Source organism: Fulvia fulva, chromosome 2, assembly GCF_020509005.1.
Source record: "Fulvia fulva chromosome 2, complete sequence".
NCBI classification, from domain to species: Eukaryota; Fungi; Ascomycota; class Dothideomycetes; order Mycosphaerellales; family Mycosphaerellaceae; genus Fulvia; species Fulvia fulva.
Window position 1 is genome coordinate 3,831,164 of NC_063013.1, and position 15,136 is coordinate 3,846,299.

Sequence of the window (15,136 nt, forward strand, 5' to 3'; positions counted from 1 at the left end):
GGGTGTGACACGTAGTCGAAGGCTCCCGATATGTCTAGGCTAAGTAAGGAAGCCACCTTGTCCCTATTCTTATACCAGATGGCCTTTACCTGAGAGGTGATAAGTTCCATCGCGGATAGCGTCGATCGCTGTGGGCGCGCACCCATCTGGGTGTCCGGGAGTAGGGAGTGTTCCTCTGCCGCCTCGGAGAGTCTCGTTGCAACCAGCTTCTCAAGCGCCTTCCCAAGAGTGTTAAGGAGCGCAATTGGGCGGTACGACTTCACCTGCGTATAGTCTTCCTTCTGCGGCTTGCGTAGGACCACTGTCGTCGATTGTTTAAAAGCTATCGGGTGGTATCCGGTCTGTAGGCAGGCGTTGAAGATCGCTGCAACTGCTGGGGCTAGTTGATCTCTACACTTCTTTAGTAGCTCGTTTGGGATCCCATCCGGCCCCGGGGCTTTCTTCGCCGGCAACTTCCTCAGCACAGCGGTAACTTCTCCCTCGGACACCTCCTGTTGGACCGCGATGCTAGGGGCTAGGGGAGTAGAGCTGTTTATGTCGCTTAGATCAGCCTCGACTGGGGGTGGGAAGAACTTGCTAGCCAGTAGACGCGCCTTGGCCTCGGGGTCGCTAACCGGGCCACTAGGCGATTGTAGCGCTGGGATAGAGAAGGAGGGGCCCTGTGTAGGGTCCTGTCGGGCCCATTTCGCTAGCTTCCACATCCTCTCTGGCTTGCCGGCGATTTCTTCCACTGTGGCCCTCCAGCCGACTGCTTTCTCCCTCCGTATTATGGCTTTCTTCTGTTGGCATGCCTCCCTGTATACGTTCCAGGCCTCCTCGCTATGGCTGCTCGTCCACACCCGGCGGGCTCTCCTTGCTTCTCTTACTACCGCAGTGCACTCCGGCGTCCAGTATGGTTTGGACCATGTCGTTGGTTGGGCAAGCGGAACGTGAAGTGAGGTCGCTTTTCTTATTTCGTCTGTCAACCCCTGGACTGCTTCGTCTATCTCGTCTTTACTGTTGTATTGCTGCTGCGCGATCTGGACTAGCCTCTTGGAGTCATCGAGGTACGCCTGGATGTTGGCCCAGTGGGCCTTTCCCCAGTTTGGCTTAGGGGTTCTCGCTGGTGTGCGTTGTATCTGTGTCGCAATAGAGGTCCTGACTGGCATGTGGTCTGACGACGCCTCGAGTTCATGTTCGATCCCACAGTAGGTTACCGTGTGGTAGTGGCTATCTGAGATCCAGGAGAGGTCGATCGTGCCTTGGAGTCCCCCTCTCTTCCAGGTGCCCAGGTCCTTCGGGGTATTGAGGGCAATTGCGTTGCTCGCCATCAAGTCGAGTACTTCGTCGGCTATAGGGTGCGGCTGCATAAGGCTTTCCCAGGAAGGGTGGTGTATGTTGAAGTCTCCTACTACGATGTGGCACCCTTGTCTCTTGAGCGCACTGTCTAGGTGTCTGCAGACCCCTAGGTCGCGGCTAGACCTCGAGGCTGGCGGTTGCATGTATAGGTTGTGTATCCAGGTGCTACCCACGTGGAGGGAGGTAATATCGCCCCCGCCTTCTTCGTCTGCGTAGTACACTACCTCCCAGTCGGATTCTAGTATGTCCTTGCTGACATAGAAGCACGTGCGGGGTCTGCCGTCGCCTCGTAGGCATGTCGTGTAGCCTGGTGACTTGCAGGTCGTTGGTCTCTTATGGTGCGGGTTAATCCATGGCTCCTGGATTGCAAGGACGTGGTGGACGCGCGGGTCCGCCTCGTGTAGGAAATGGTTCTGGACTATATCCTTGCTATGGTTGACGTTATACTGGATGATGTTAAGCGTGTCGAGGCTAGTCATCGGCATCGACAATCATTTCCTCTGTATCGTCCTGTGTCCTACTGCCCTGTGCGTCCTGGTCTACGCCTATCGGCTGTGTACTAAAGGGGAGCCGGGCCTGGTTAGATTCCCTCGCCGCAGCTAGCAGAGCACGTGGCCTCCCGTACGCCCTAGGCTGCGCATCCTTTACATCGTTCTCGGCCCTAGGGCGCTTGTGCCCGACCGCCGCTAGTTGGTTCCGGTGTGGGCTAGCCTCACGGTCGCCGTAGAATCTTGGGGCGACGGTTCTGTTTGTGATTGCCTTGTTTTTCGCTAGTTTCCGCTGTGGGCATTCCGCACTATACGATGGGTGGTGCCCCGGACAGTTCGCGCACCGTCTCGTAGTCGATGTACAGTCCCTAGACATATGGTCTCCTGCACAGTTCGAGCAGGCCTGCTTGTTTGTGCACGTGTAGGTTTGGTGTCCATACTGTTGGCATTTGAAGCATTGGAGGACACGAAAGGATGAGGAGTGCTTTTCTACTGTCTTGAGGCTGTATTGCCAGACCAGGCCTTGTTCTATCGCTAGATCCGCCGCTTTCGCGTCTTGTAGCCATACTATTAGCGCCGAGGCCTTCTTGCCTTCTGGCCATTTCCTATGGAGCCAAGTCGCCTTCTGGATTGGAGAGTTAAGAGTGACCGGGTTGTCCTCTTGGAGAGCGCGTAGGTGACCCTGGTTGGTTGGGTCAAACTCCTTAGGCATGTCGTGGACTAGGATCGTGAATTGTTTCGTTGAGACCTTCGCTGATGCCGCAACCTTAGATGCCCACTGTGGCTGTGCCTCTAGGTGCCTCCTAGCAGTAGCAGAGCTAGTATAGATCTGTAGAGTGCCGTTAGACTGTTGGTTCACTGCGACCACCCCTGGTTGGTTAATTCGTTGGGCGAGCTCCTTGTTCGATAGCTTCGCAACTTCGGCCTGGTCTTCCTTTGCTGCAATGCGGATCGTAACTGCATCGTGCGTTGGGCGGGGGCCTGGTATCGATGCCGCGACCGATGCCCAGCTATGGGGGTGTTGATTCCGGGTGGCCTTGCTAATCGCCTGGGACGTCGTCCTCATTTCTTGTTGCCCTCGGTAATACGACAGTACAAGCGCCGTGCGTAGCTGAGTGATCATTACCTGTAGAGACCGGTAAGGGAGCTGATCGTTAGTTTCCATGCTTTTTGCGTCCTCTATAAGTTGCTGCCAGTTGTCCTGGGGGGGCTTCGCCTGTAGGGCCGTAGGCGCCGTTAGTACCGTAGCCTGGGCTGCCATTGCCTAGGAGTTGCCTAATGTAGCTAGGCACCTCCGCGGCGTTTGGAGCTGAAGAAACAGGGTGAAGAGAGCTTCAAGCTGTCCAGATTGAATGGGGTAGAACTCCCTCAGTCCTAGGGGCAGTGGCCTGCTTTTTATATCGTTGGAATGGCCTTGATAAGAGCTTTCGAATGTGTCGTGTTTTGGCGCAGAGATCGATGATTCCGTCAATATCGTAGCGATGTAGACCTCTCTAGGCCTATAATACTAGCGTACCCTTCTACTAGCTATTATTAAGGCGTTCGAGGAATAGTAACCGGAACTTATCGGTGCTATAGACGACAAGCTAGTTCGGGTACTTACCGATTACCGTAATCTTAAGTACTTTATAACTACTAAGTAGCTTAACCGGCGCTAGGTACGCTAGGCTAAGTTCCTATCCTAGTTTAACTTTAAGATTACCTATCGCCCGGGCGCCTAAGGAACGAAACTAGATAGTCTTACCCGTCGCTCTTAGGACATACCGGCGGGGGTAGACGATACTAGAACGTAGTATTAATAATAGACTATTCTAAAACCCTATAACCTAGACATCGTTACTTAGTTCGCTATATAAGTATAGGACGACCTACTAACGAACTATTAAGTACTATCAATTTACGACTCGGACGATAAAGAAGAAGACTACTATACTAGCGATGTCGCTACCTCCCGGCGATTAACCCGCCTCGCCTAGCGAGACGTAATATAGCCGTTACTCGAACTAAACGACACCGAGGTAGGTAGTAACGTCGACTCGGAACTAGATAGTAGAGTCCTAGTCGAAGAGACGCCTAGTAACGAGTAACCTGTCGAAGGAGGTATAGAGCCGTTAGACGAACCTACGCTACTAGAGGAACGGGAGTAAACGGAGTTATATAAAGAAGAACTATATATAGAAGTATATAATAGCCGGTCTATAACGATACGTATACTTAAACTAAAGTCCGATCTCTAGTAAGGGATTGCTAACGTATAGCTATAATAATAGAAGATCGCCGTATTAGATTACGAAATTATTACGGATCGACTATACGTCGATAAAGCCTTATATATCCTAGCCTTTTAGAACCTCCGTACCCGGATAGTACGTAAATACTATAATAGTAGAGTAGCTAGCTACTAAGGCTTAGTAAGGACTTTTAGTCTACTATAGAGGTAAAACCTCTTCTAGCCTAGTATAGTAAGTAACGTCGTAAGATACGTACGATACTACCTAATATATAGGCGCTCGACTCTATTAAGACTAATAAAGTAAGGCACCCTGTCTCTATACTATACGCCCGGTTACGAATAGAAGTATATTACCGTAGACTTTATCGTCGACCTACTCGCTAGTAAAGATCCCGATACTAGACTAATCTATAAACACGTTATAATAGTTACTAATATACTAACTAAACGCGTACGGCTACTCCCTACTAATAACTTGAACGCTAAGTACGCCGCTACCTTGTTCTATAAGTATATATTCCCCGTATACGGCCTACCGGAGGTGGTCGTAAGCGATAGAGGTACGTAATTCGTTAGCGCGCTCTTCCGTAGACTCTACGTAAGGCTTAGTATCTACTAAAATCTTTCTATAGCCTTCTATCTAGAAACGAATAGGTAATTAGAACGTATAAACTAAGTACTCGAATAGTATATCCGCGCCTATACTAACTATTTACAAGATAACTAGGTCGAGTTACTACCCGACGCCGAGTTCGCCCTTAATAATTACGAGTCTATAAGAACCGGAATGACTCTATTCTTCGCCGACTCTAGCCGCTACCCGCGGATAGAGTTTAGTAGCCTAGCTAAACTATAAGTTATAGCTCGGAAAGTACCTAACGTCGAGGCCGCTAACGCGTTAGTTAATAATATATAAGATACTTAAGTATAAATACGGCGGGTACTCGAGTCTATACGCCGCGACCGCCTAGACGAGCTACGCGACGTATATAGATAGATAGATTTGTCATTCCCCTGTTCTAGGACCCTATCCGGCCTATGCAGGTATATATCTATTGTTATGTACAAAGGGAAACCCGAATAGGTGAAAACCCTTCCCGCCCCCGACTACTCCTTGTCTAGATTAGCTTTCCCTCTGAACGTACGTAGTCCATGTCACTACCCCGTTAGCCCCCGCTCCTAGCCGGTCTCGTCGCGCTGCGTCGTGTCCTCTCTTCCTGCACTGCTCCTACTAGGCGGTACTGTTCTAGCCAGCCCTTCTCTAGTATCCAGTTCGTAATGCGCCGTAGGTCTTCAGCGTTGTTAAGAAGTGCCCCAATCGTCCGGTTCCTCGCCTTTGCCATCCACTCCCCCCTTCCTAGCGACCACCTCGGACAGACGAGGAGTGCGTGCCGTACGTTCTGGGAGCGATAGCCGCAGGGGCAGCTAGTATTCGTGTATCCTGGGACCTTCCTCCATGATAGGTACCCCTGGAGGCCGATGTGTTCGCTTCGCAGTTGGGTTGCTATGCTACTCTGTGCCCTCGTAAGGCGGTAGTGGATGAGCTTCGGGGGGTGCTTGACCGCGGATTTTGTAGCTGACCATTCCTTAGGTTGTCCCGCTGGCTGAGGGCGTCCACTATGCCCTACAACCTGGTTGTTCCACCTCTCTTTCCATAGTTGCTCTACAAACGATTTCTCACCTTCCCATTGTGTTGCTAGCTGTTCGTCCCTTGCCCGGTAGTTCGGCTCGTTTCCGGGTCGAATGCCCTTATGCGCTGGTACTGATTCGCGGGCCCTTGCGACTGCACTGGCGATGACCTTCTGTACTGGGTACTGTGCCGACTTGCCTAAGTAGGAGGTCCGTAGTCCCTGGATGTATAGGTCGATCGGCGGTATAGCGGTCTCGTGCTCAAGCATCCTCGTTGGTGTCGACTTATATGCCCCGGTGACCTTCCTTAGGCATTGGTTTTGGATCTTCGCTAGCGGCGCGACGAGTCCCTTCGATGGGCAGGCCCTCTCGCCTAAGGACCACACTTGGCTGCCATAGGTAAGGACTGGCCGTACAATAGCCGTATATAGAAGTCGTGACTGCCGGAAGTCCGCCCCCCATGTGGACGCAGTGAGCCTCTGGCATGATGCCATATTCTGTTCAGCTTTCCGTAATATTGCCTGTACGTGCTTCCTCCACCGTAGCGCCGGGTCCACCCATAGTCCGAGGATCCTGAGCTGATTTGCCGGGTTAGTCGTGTGCCCCTGTATCTGGATAGAAGCTTGCATATTGTGGAACCGTGGCCGGCGCGTAAAGTGTATCAGATTGTACTTTTCTGGGGCAAACCGAGCCCCGTGCCTCCTAGCCCAGTCCTCGCAGATCTTGTGCTTCTCTTCTAGTAGCCTACAGTTCTCCTCAGTCGAGGAAGACCACGCTAGGATGTTTGTGTCGTCTACGAAGCCGCTCGCAGCGGTGTTCTGGGATTCTAGGGCTGGGAGCAGCGTCGCCATAAAGAAGAGGAACAGAATAGGTGCTAGCGTTGAGCCTTGCGGGATTCCAGTGTGGACTGCTTGAAATGGGCTTCTGTACTGGCCGACCAGGATCGACGTACTGCGGTTTTGGAGGTAGGACCGTACGAAGTTGACAAGCCACTCAGGGAGTCCTTTCGACCTTAGGATGTAGAGAAGCCGCGGGTGTGACACGTAGTCGAAGGCTCCCGATATGTCTAGGCTAAGTAAGGAAGCCACCTTGTCCCTATTCTTATACCAGATGGCCTTTACCTGAGAGGTGATAAGTTCCATCGCGGATAGCGTCGATCGCTGTGGGCGCGCACCCATCTGGGTGTCCGGGAGTAGGGAGTGTTCCTCTGCCGCCTCGGAGAGTCTCGTTGCAACCAGCTTCTCAAGCGCCTTCCCAAGAGTGTTAAGGAGCGCAATTGGGCGGTACGACTTCACCTGCGTATAGTCTTCCTTCTGCGGCTTGCGTAGGACCACTGTCGTCGATTGTTTAAAAGCTATCGGGTGGTATCCGGTCTGTAGGCAGGCGTTGAAGATCGCTGCAACTGCTGGGGCTAGTTGATCTCTACACTTCTTTAGTAGCTCGTTTGGGATCCCATCCGGCCCCGGGGCTTTCTTCGCCGGCAACTTCCTCAGCACAGCGGTAACTTCTCCCTCGGACACCTCCTGTTGGACCGCGATGCTAGGGGCTAGGGGAGTAGAGCTGTTTATGTCGCTTAGATCAGCCTCGACTGGGGGTGGGAAGAACTTGCTAGCCAGTAGACGCGCCTTGGCCTCGGGGTCGCTAACCGGGCCACTAGGCGATTGTAGCGCTGGGATAGAGAAGGAGGGGCCCTGTGTAGGGTCCTGTCGGGCCCATTTCGCTAGCTTCCACATCCTCTCTGGCTTGCCGGCGATTTCTTCCACTGTGGCCCTCCAGCCGACTGCTTTCTCCCTCCGTATTATGGCTTTCTTCTGTTGGCATGCCTCCCTGTATACGTTCCAGGCCTCCTCGCTATGGCTGCTCGTCCACACCCGGCGGGCTCTCCTTGCTTCTCTTACTACCGCAGTGCACTCCGGCGTCCAGTATGGTTTGGACCATGTCGTTGGTTGGGCAAGCGGAACGTGAAGTGAGGTCGCTTTTCTTATTTCGTCTGTCAACCCCTGGACTGCTTCGTCTATCTCGTCTTTACTGTTGTATTGCTGCTGCGCGATCTGGACTAGCCTCTTGGAGTCATCGAGGTACGCCTGGATGTTGGCCCAGTGGGCCTTTCCCCAGTTTGGCTTAGGGGTTCTCGCTGGTGTGCGTTGTATCTGTGTCGCAATAGAGGTCCTGACTGGCATGTGGTCTGACGACGCCTCGAGTTCATGTTCGATCCCACAGTAGGTTACCGTGTGGTAGTGGCTATCTGAGATCCAGGAGAGGTCGATCGTGCCTTGGAGTCCCCCTCTCTTCCAGGTGCCCAGGTCCTTCGGGGTATTGAGGGCAATTGCGTTGCTCGCCATCAAGTCGAGTACTTCGTCGGCTATAGGGTGCGGCTGCATAAGGCTTTCCCAGGAAGGGTGGTGTATGTTGAAGTCTCCTACTACGATGTGGCACCCTTGTCTCTTGAGCGCACTGTCTAGGTGTCTGCAGACCCCTAGGTCGCGGCTAGACCTCGAGGCTGGCGGTTGCATGTATAGGTTGTGTATCCAGGTGCTACCCACGTGGAGGGAGGTAATATCGCCCCCGCCTTCTTCGTCTGCGTAGTACACTACCTCCCAGTCGGATTCTAGTATGTCCTTGCTGACATAGAAGCACGTGCGGGGTCTGCCGTCGCCTCGTAGGCATGTCGTGTAGCCTGGTGACTTGCAGGTCGTTGGTCTCTTATGGTGCGGGTTAATCCATGGCTCCTGGATTGCAAGGACGTGGTGGACGCGCGGGTCCGCCTCGTGTAGGAAATGGTTCTGGACTATATCCTTGCTATGGTTGACGTTATACTGGATGATGTTAAGCGTGTCGAGGCTAGTCATCGGCATCGACAATCATTTCCTCTGTATCGTCCTGTGTCCTACTGCCCTGTGCGTCCTGGTCTACGCCTATCGGCTGTGTACTAAAGGGGAGCCGGGCCTGGTTAGATTCCCTCGCCGCAGCTAGCAGAGCACGTGGCCTCCCGTACGCCCTAGGCTGCGCATCCTTTACATCGTTCTCGGCCCTAGGGCGCTTGTGCCCGACCGCCGCTAGTTGGTTCCGGTGTGGGCTAGCCTCACGGTCGCCGTAGAATCTTGGGGCGACGGTTCTGTTTGTGATTGCCTTGTTTTTCGCTAGTTTCCGCTGTGGGCATTCCGCACTATACGATGGGTGGTGCCCCGGACAGTTCGCGCACCGTCTCGTAGTCGATGTACAGTCCCTAGACATATGGTCTCCTGCACAGTTCGAGCAGGCCTGCTTGTTTGTGCACGTGTAGGTTTGGTGTCCATACTGTTGGCATTTGAAGCATTGGAGGACACGAAAGGATGAGGAGTGCTTTTCTACTGTCTTGAGGCTGTATTGCCAGACCAGGCCTTGTTCTATCGCTAGATCCGCCGCTTTCGCGTCTTGTAGCCATACTATTAGCGCCGAGGCCTTCTTGCCTTCTGGCCATTTCCTATGGAGCCAAGTCGCCTTCTGGATTGGAGAGTTAAGAGTGACCGGGTTGTCCTCTTGGAGAGCGCGTAGGTGACCCTGGTTGGTTGGGTCAAACTCCTTAGGCATGTCGTGGACTAGGATCGTGAATTGTTTCGTTGAGACCTTCGCTGATGCCGCAACCTTAGATGCCCACTGTGGCTGTGCCTCTAGGTGCCTCCTAGCAGTAGCAGAGCTAGTATAGATCTGTAGAGTGCCGTTAGACTGTTGGTTCACTGCGACCACCCCTGGTTGGTTAATTCGTTGGGCGAGCTCCTTGTTCGATAGCTTCGCAACTTCGGCCTGGTCTTCCTTTGCTGCAATGCGGATCGTAACTGCATCGTGCGTTGGGCGGGGGCCTGGTATCGATGCCGCGACCGATGCCCAGCTATGGGGGTGTTGATTCCGGGTGGCCTTGCTAATCGCCTGGGACGTCGTCCTCATTTCTTGTTGCCCTCGGTAATACGACAGTACAAGCGCCGTGCGTAGCTGAGTGATCATTACCTGTAGAGACCGGTAAGGGAGCTGATCGTTAGTTTCCATGCTTTTTGCGTCCTCTATAAGTTGCTGCCAGTTGTCCTGGGGGGGCTTCGCCTGTAGGGCCGTAGGCGCCGTTAGTACCGTAGCCTGGGCTGCCATTGCCTAGGAGTTGCCTAATGTAGCTAGGCACCTCCGCGGCGTTTGGAGCTGAAGAAACAGGGTGAAGAGAGCTTCAAGCTGTCCAGATTGAATGGGGTAGAACTCCCTCAGTCCTAGGGGCAGTGGCCTGCTTTTTATATCGTTGGAATGGCCTTGATAAGAGCTTTCGAATGTGTCGTGTTTTGGCGCAGAGATCGATGATTCCGTCAATATCGTAGCGATGTAGACCTCTCTAGGCCTATAATACTAGCGTACCCTTCTACTAGCTATTATTAAGGCGTTCGAGGAATAGTAACCGGAACTTATCGGTGCTATAGACGACAAGCTAGTTCGGGTACTTACCGATTACCGTAATCTTAAGTACTTTATAACTACTAAGTAGCTTAACCGGCGCTAGGTACGCTAGGCTAAGTTCCTATCCTAGTTTAACTTTAAGATTACCTATCGCCCGGGCGCCTAAGGAACGAAACTAGATAGTCTTACCCGTCGCTCTTAGGACATACCGGCGGGGGTAGACGATACTAGAACGTAGTATTAATAATAGACTATTCTAAAACCCTATAACCTAGACATCGTTACTTAGTTCGCTATATAAGTATAGGACGACCTACTAACGAACTATTAAGTACTATCAATTTACGACTCGGACGATAAAGAAGAAGACTACTATACTAGCGATGTCGCTACCTCCCGGCGATTAACCCGCCTCGCCTAGCGAGACGTAATATAGCCGTTACTCGAACTAAACGACACCGAGGTAGGTAGTAACGTCGACTCGGAACTAGATAGTAGAGTCCTAGTCGAAGAGACGCCTAGTAACGAGTAACCTGTCGAAGGAGGTATAGAGCCGTTAGACGAACCTACGCTACTAGAGGAACGGGAGTAAACGGAGTTATATAAAGAAGAACTATATATAGAAGTATATAATAGCCGGTCTATAACGATACGTATACTTAAACTAAAGTCCGATCTCTAGTAAGGGATTGCTAACGTATAGCTATAATAATAGAAGATCGCCGTATTAGATTACGAAATTATTACGGATCGACTATACGTCGATAAAGCCTTATATATCCTAGCCTTTTAGAACCTCCGTACCCGGATAGTACGTAAATACTATAATAGTAGAGTAGCTAGCTACTAAGGCTTAGTAAGGACTTTTAGTCTACTATAGAGGTAAAACCTCTTCTAGCCTAGTATAGTAAGTAACGTCGTAAGATACGTACGATACTACCTAATATATAGGCGCTCGACTCTATTAAGACTAATAAAGTAAGGCACCCTGTCTCTATACTATACGCCCGGTTACGAATAGAAGTATATTACCGTAGACTTTATCGTCGACCTACTCGCTAGTAAAGATCCCGATACTAGACTAATCTATAAACACGTTATAATAGTTACTAATATACTAACTAAACGCGTACGGCTACTCCCTACTAATAACTTGAACGCTAAGTACGCCGCTACCTTGTTCTATAAGTATATATTCCCCGTATACGGCCTACCGGAGGTGGTCGTAAGCGATAGAGGTACGTAATTCGTTAGCGCGCTCTTCCGTAGACTCTACGTAAGGCTTAGTATCTACTAAAATCTTTCTATAGCCTTCTATCTAGAAACGAATAGGTAATTAGAACGTATAAACTAAGTACTCGAATAGTATATCCGCGCCTATACTAACTATTTACAAGATAACTAGGTCGAGTTACTACCCGACGCCGAGTTCGCCCTTAATAATTACGAGTCTATAAGAACCGGAATGACTCTATTCTTCGCCGACTCTAGCCGCTACCCGCGGATAGAGTTTAGTAGCCTAGCTAAACTATAAGTTATAGCTCGGAAAGTACCTAACGTCGAGGCCGCTAACGCGTTAGTTAATAATATATAAGATACTTAAGTATAAATACGGCGGGTACTCGAGTCTATACGCCGCGACCGCCTAGACGAGCTACGCGACGTATATAGATAGATAGATTTGTCATTCCCCTGTTCTAGGACCCTATCCGGCCTATGCAGGTATATCTATTGTTATGTACAAAGGGAAACCCGAATAGGTGAAAACCCTTCCCGCCCCCGACTACTCCTTGTCTAGATTAGCTTTCCCTCTGAACGTACGTAGTCCATGTCACTACCCCGTTAGCCCCCGCTCCTAGCCGGTCTCGTCGCGCTGCGTCGTGTCCTCTCTTCCTGCACTGCTCCTACTAGGCGGTACTGTTCTAGCCAGCCCTTCTCTAGTATCCAGTTCGTAATGCGCCGTAGGTCTTCAGCGTTGTTAAGAAGTGCCCCAATCGTCCGGTTCCTCGCCTTTACCATCCACTCCCCCCTTCCTAGCGACCACCTCGGACAGACGAGGAGTGCGTGCCGTACGTTCTGGGAGCGATAGCCGCAGGGGCAGCTAGTATTCGTGTATCCTGGGACCTTCCTCCATGATAGGTACCCCTGGAGGCCGATGTGTTCGCTTCGCAGTTGGGTTGCTATGCTACTCTGTGCCCTCGTAAGGCGGTAGTGGATGAGCTTCGGGGGGTGCTTGACCGCGGATTTTGTAGCTGACCATTCCTTAGGTTGTCCCGCTGGCTGAGGGCGTCCACTATGCCCTACAACCTGGTTGTTCCACCTCTCTTTCCATAGTTGCTCTACAAACGATTTCTCACCTTCCCATTGTGTTGCTAGCTGTTCGTCCCTTGCCCGGTAGTTCGGCTCGTTTCCGGGTCGAATGCCCTTATGCGCTGGTACTGATTCGCGGGCCCTTGCGACTGCACTGGCGATGACCTTCTGTACTGGGTACTGTGCCGACTTGCCTAAGTAGGAGGTCCGTAGTCCCTGGATGTATAGGTCGATCGGCGGTATAGCGGTCTCGTGCTCAAGCATCCTCGTTGGTGTCGACTTATATGCCCCGGTGACCTTCCTTAGGCATTGGTTTTGGATCTTCGCTAGCGGCGCGACGAGTCCCTTCGATGGGCAGGCCCTCTCGCCTAAGGACCACACTTGGCTGCCATAGGTAAGGACTGGCCGTACAATAGCCGTATATAGAAGTCGTGACTGCCGGAAGTCCGCCCCCCATGTGGACGCAGTGAGCCTCTGGCATGATGCCATATTCTGTTCAGCTTTCCGTAATATTGCCTGTACGTGCTTCCTCCACCGTAGCGCCGGGTCCACCCATAGTCCGAGGATCCTGAGCTGATTTGCCGGGTTAGTCGTGTGCCCCTGTATCTGGATAGAAGCTTGCATATTGTGGAACCGTGGCCGGCGCGTAAAGTGTATCAGATTGTACTTTTCTGGGGCAAACCGAGCCCCGTGCCTCCTAGCCCAGTCCTCGCAGATCTTGTGCTTCTCTTCTAGTAGCCTACAGTTCTCCTCAGTCGAGGAAGACCACGCTAGGATGTTTGTGTCGTCTACGAAGCCGCTCGCAGCGGTGTTCTGGGATTCTAGGGCTGGGAGCAGCGTCGCCATAAAGAAGAGGAACAGAATAGGTGCTAGCGTTGAGCCTTGCGGGATTCCAGTGTGGACTGCTTGAAATGGGCTTCTGTACTGGCCGACCAGGATCGACGTACTGCGGTTTTGGAGGTAGGACCGTACGAAGTTGACAAGCCACTCAGGGAGTCCTTTCGACCTTAGGATGTAGAGAAGCCGCGGGTGTGACACGTAGTCGAAGGCTCCCGATATGTCTAGGCTAAGTAAGGAAGCCACCTTGTCCCTATTCTTATACCAGATGGCCTTTACCTGAGAGGTGATAAGTTCCATCGCGGATAGCGTCGATCGCTGTGGGCGCGCACCCATCTGGGTGTCCGGGAGTAGGGAGTGTTCCTCTGCCGCCTCGGAGAGTCTCGTTGCAACCAGCTTCTCAAGCGCCTTCCCAAGAGTGTTAAGGAGCGCAATTGGGCGGTACGACTTCACCTGCGTATAGTCTTCCTTCTGCGGCTTGCGTAGGACCACTGTCGTCGATTGTTTAAAAGCTATCGGGTGGTATCCGGTCTGTAGGCAGGCGTTGAAGATCGCTGCAACTGCTGGGGCTAGTTGATCTCTACACTTCTTTAGTAGCTCGTTTGGGATCCCATCCGGCCCCGGGGCTTTCTTCGCCGGCAACTTCCTCAGCACAGCGGTAACTTCTCCCTCGGACACCTCCTGTTGGACCGCGATGCTAGGGGCTAGGGGAGTAGAGCTGTTTATGTCGCTTAGATCAGCCTCGACTGGGGGTGGGAAGAACTTGCTAGCCAGTAGACGCGCCTTGGCCTCGGGGTCGCTAACCGGGCCACTAGGCGATTGTAGCGCTGGGATAGAGAAGGAGGGGCCCTGTGTAGGGTCCTGTCGGGCCCATTTCGCTAGCTTCCACATCCTCTCTGGCTTGCCGGCGATTTCTTCCACTGTGGCCCTCCAGCCGACTGCTTTCTCCCTCCGTATTATGGCTTTCTTCTGTTGGCATGCCTCCCTGTATACGTTCCAGGCCTCCTCGCTATGGCTGCTCGTCCACACCCGGCGGGCTCTCCTTGCTTCTCTTACTACCGCAGTGCACTCCGGCGTCCAGTATGGTTTGGACCATGTCGTTGGTTGGGCAAGCGGAACGTGAAGTGAGGTCGCTTTTCTTATTTCGTCTGTCAACCCCTGGACTGCTTCGTCTATCTCGTCTTTACTGTTGTATTGCTGCTGCGCGATCTGGACTAGCCTCTTGGAGTCATCGAGGTACGCCTGGATGTTGGCCCAGTGGGCCTTTCCCCAGTTTGGCTTAGGGGTTCTCGCTGGTGTGCGTTGTATCTGTGTCGCAATAGAGGTCCTGACTGGCATGTGGTCTGACGACGCCTCGAGTTCATGTTCGATCCCACAGTAGGTTACCGTGTGGTAGTGGCTATCTGAGATCCAGGAGAGGTCGATCGTGCCTTGGAGTCCCCCTCTCTTCCAGGTGCCCAGGTCCTTCGGGGTATTGAGGGCAATTGCGTTGCTCGCCATCAAGTCGAGTACTTCGTCGGCTATAGGGTGCGGCTGCATAAGGCTTTCCCAGGAAGGGTGGTGTATGTTGAAGTCTCCTACTACGATGTGGCACCCTTGTCTCTTGAGCGCACTGTCTAGGTGTCTGCAGACCCCTAGGTCGCGGCTAGACCTCGAGGCTGGCGGTTGCATGTATAGGTTGTGTATCCAGGTGCTACCCACGTGGAGGGAGGTAATATCGCCCCCGCCTTCTTCGTCTGCGTAGTACACTACCTCCCAGTCGGATTCTAGTATGTCCTTGCTGACATAGAAGCACGTGCGGGGTCTGCCGTCGCCTCGTAGGCATGTCGTGTAGCCTGGTGACTTGCAGGTCGTTGGTCTCTTATAGTGCGGGTTAATCCATGGCTCC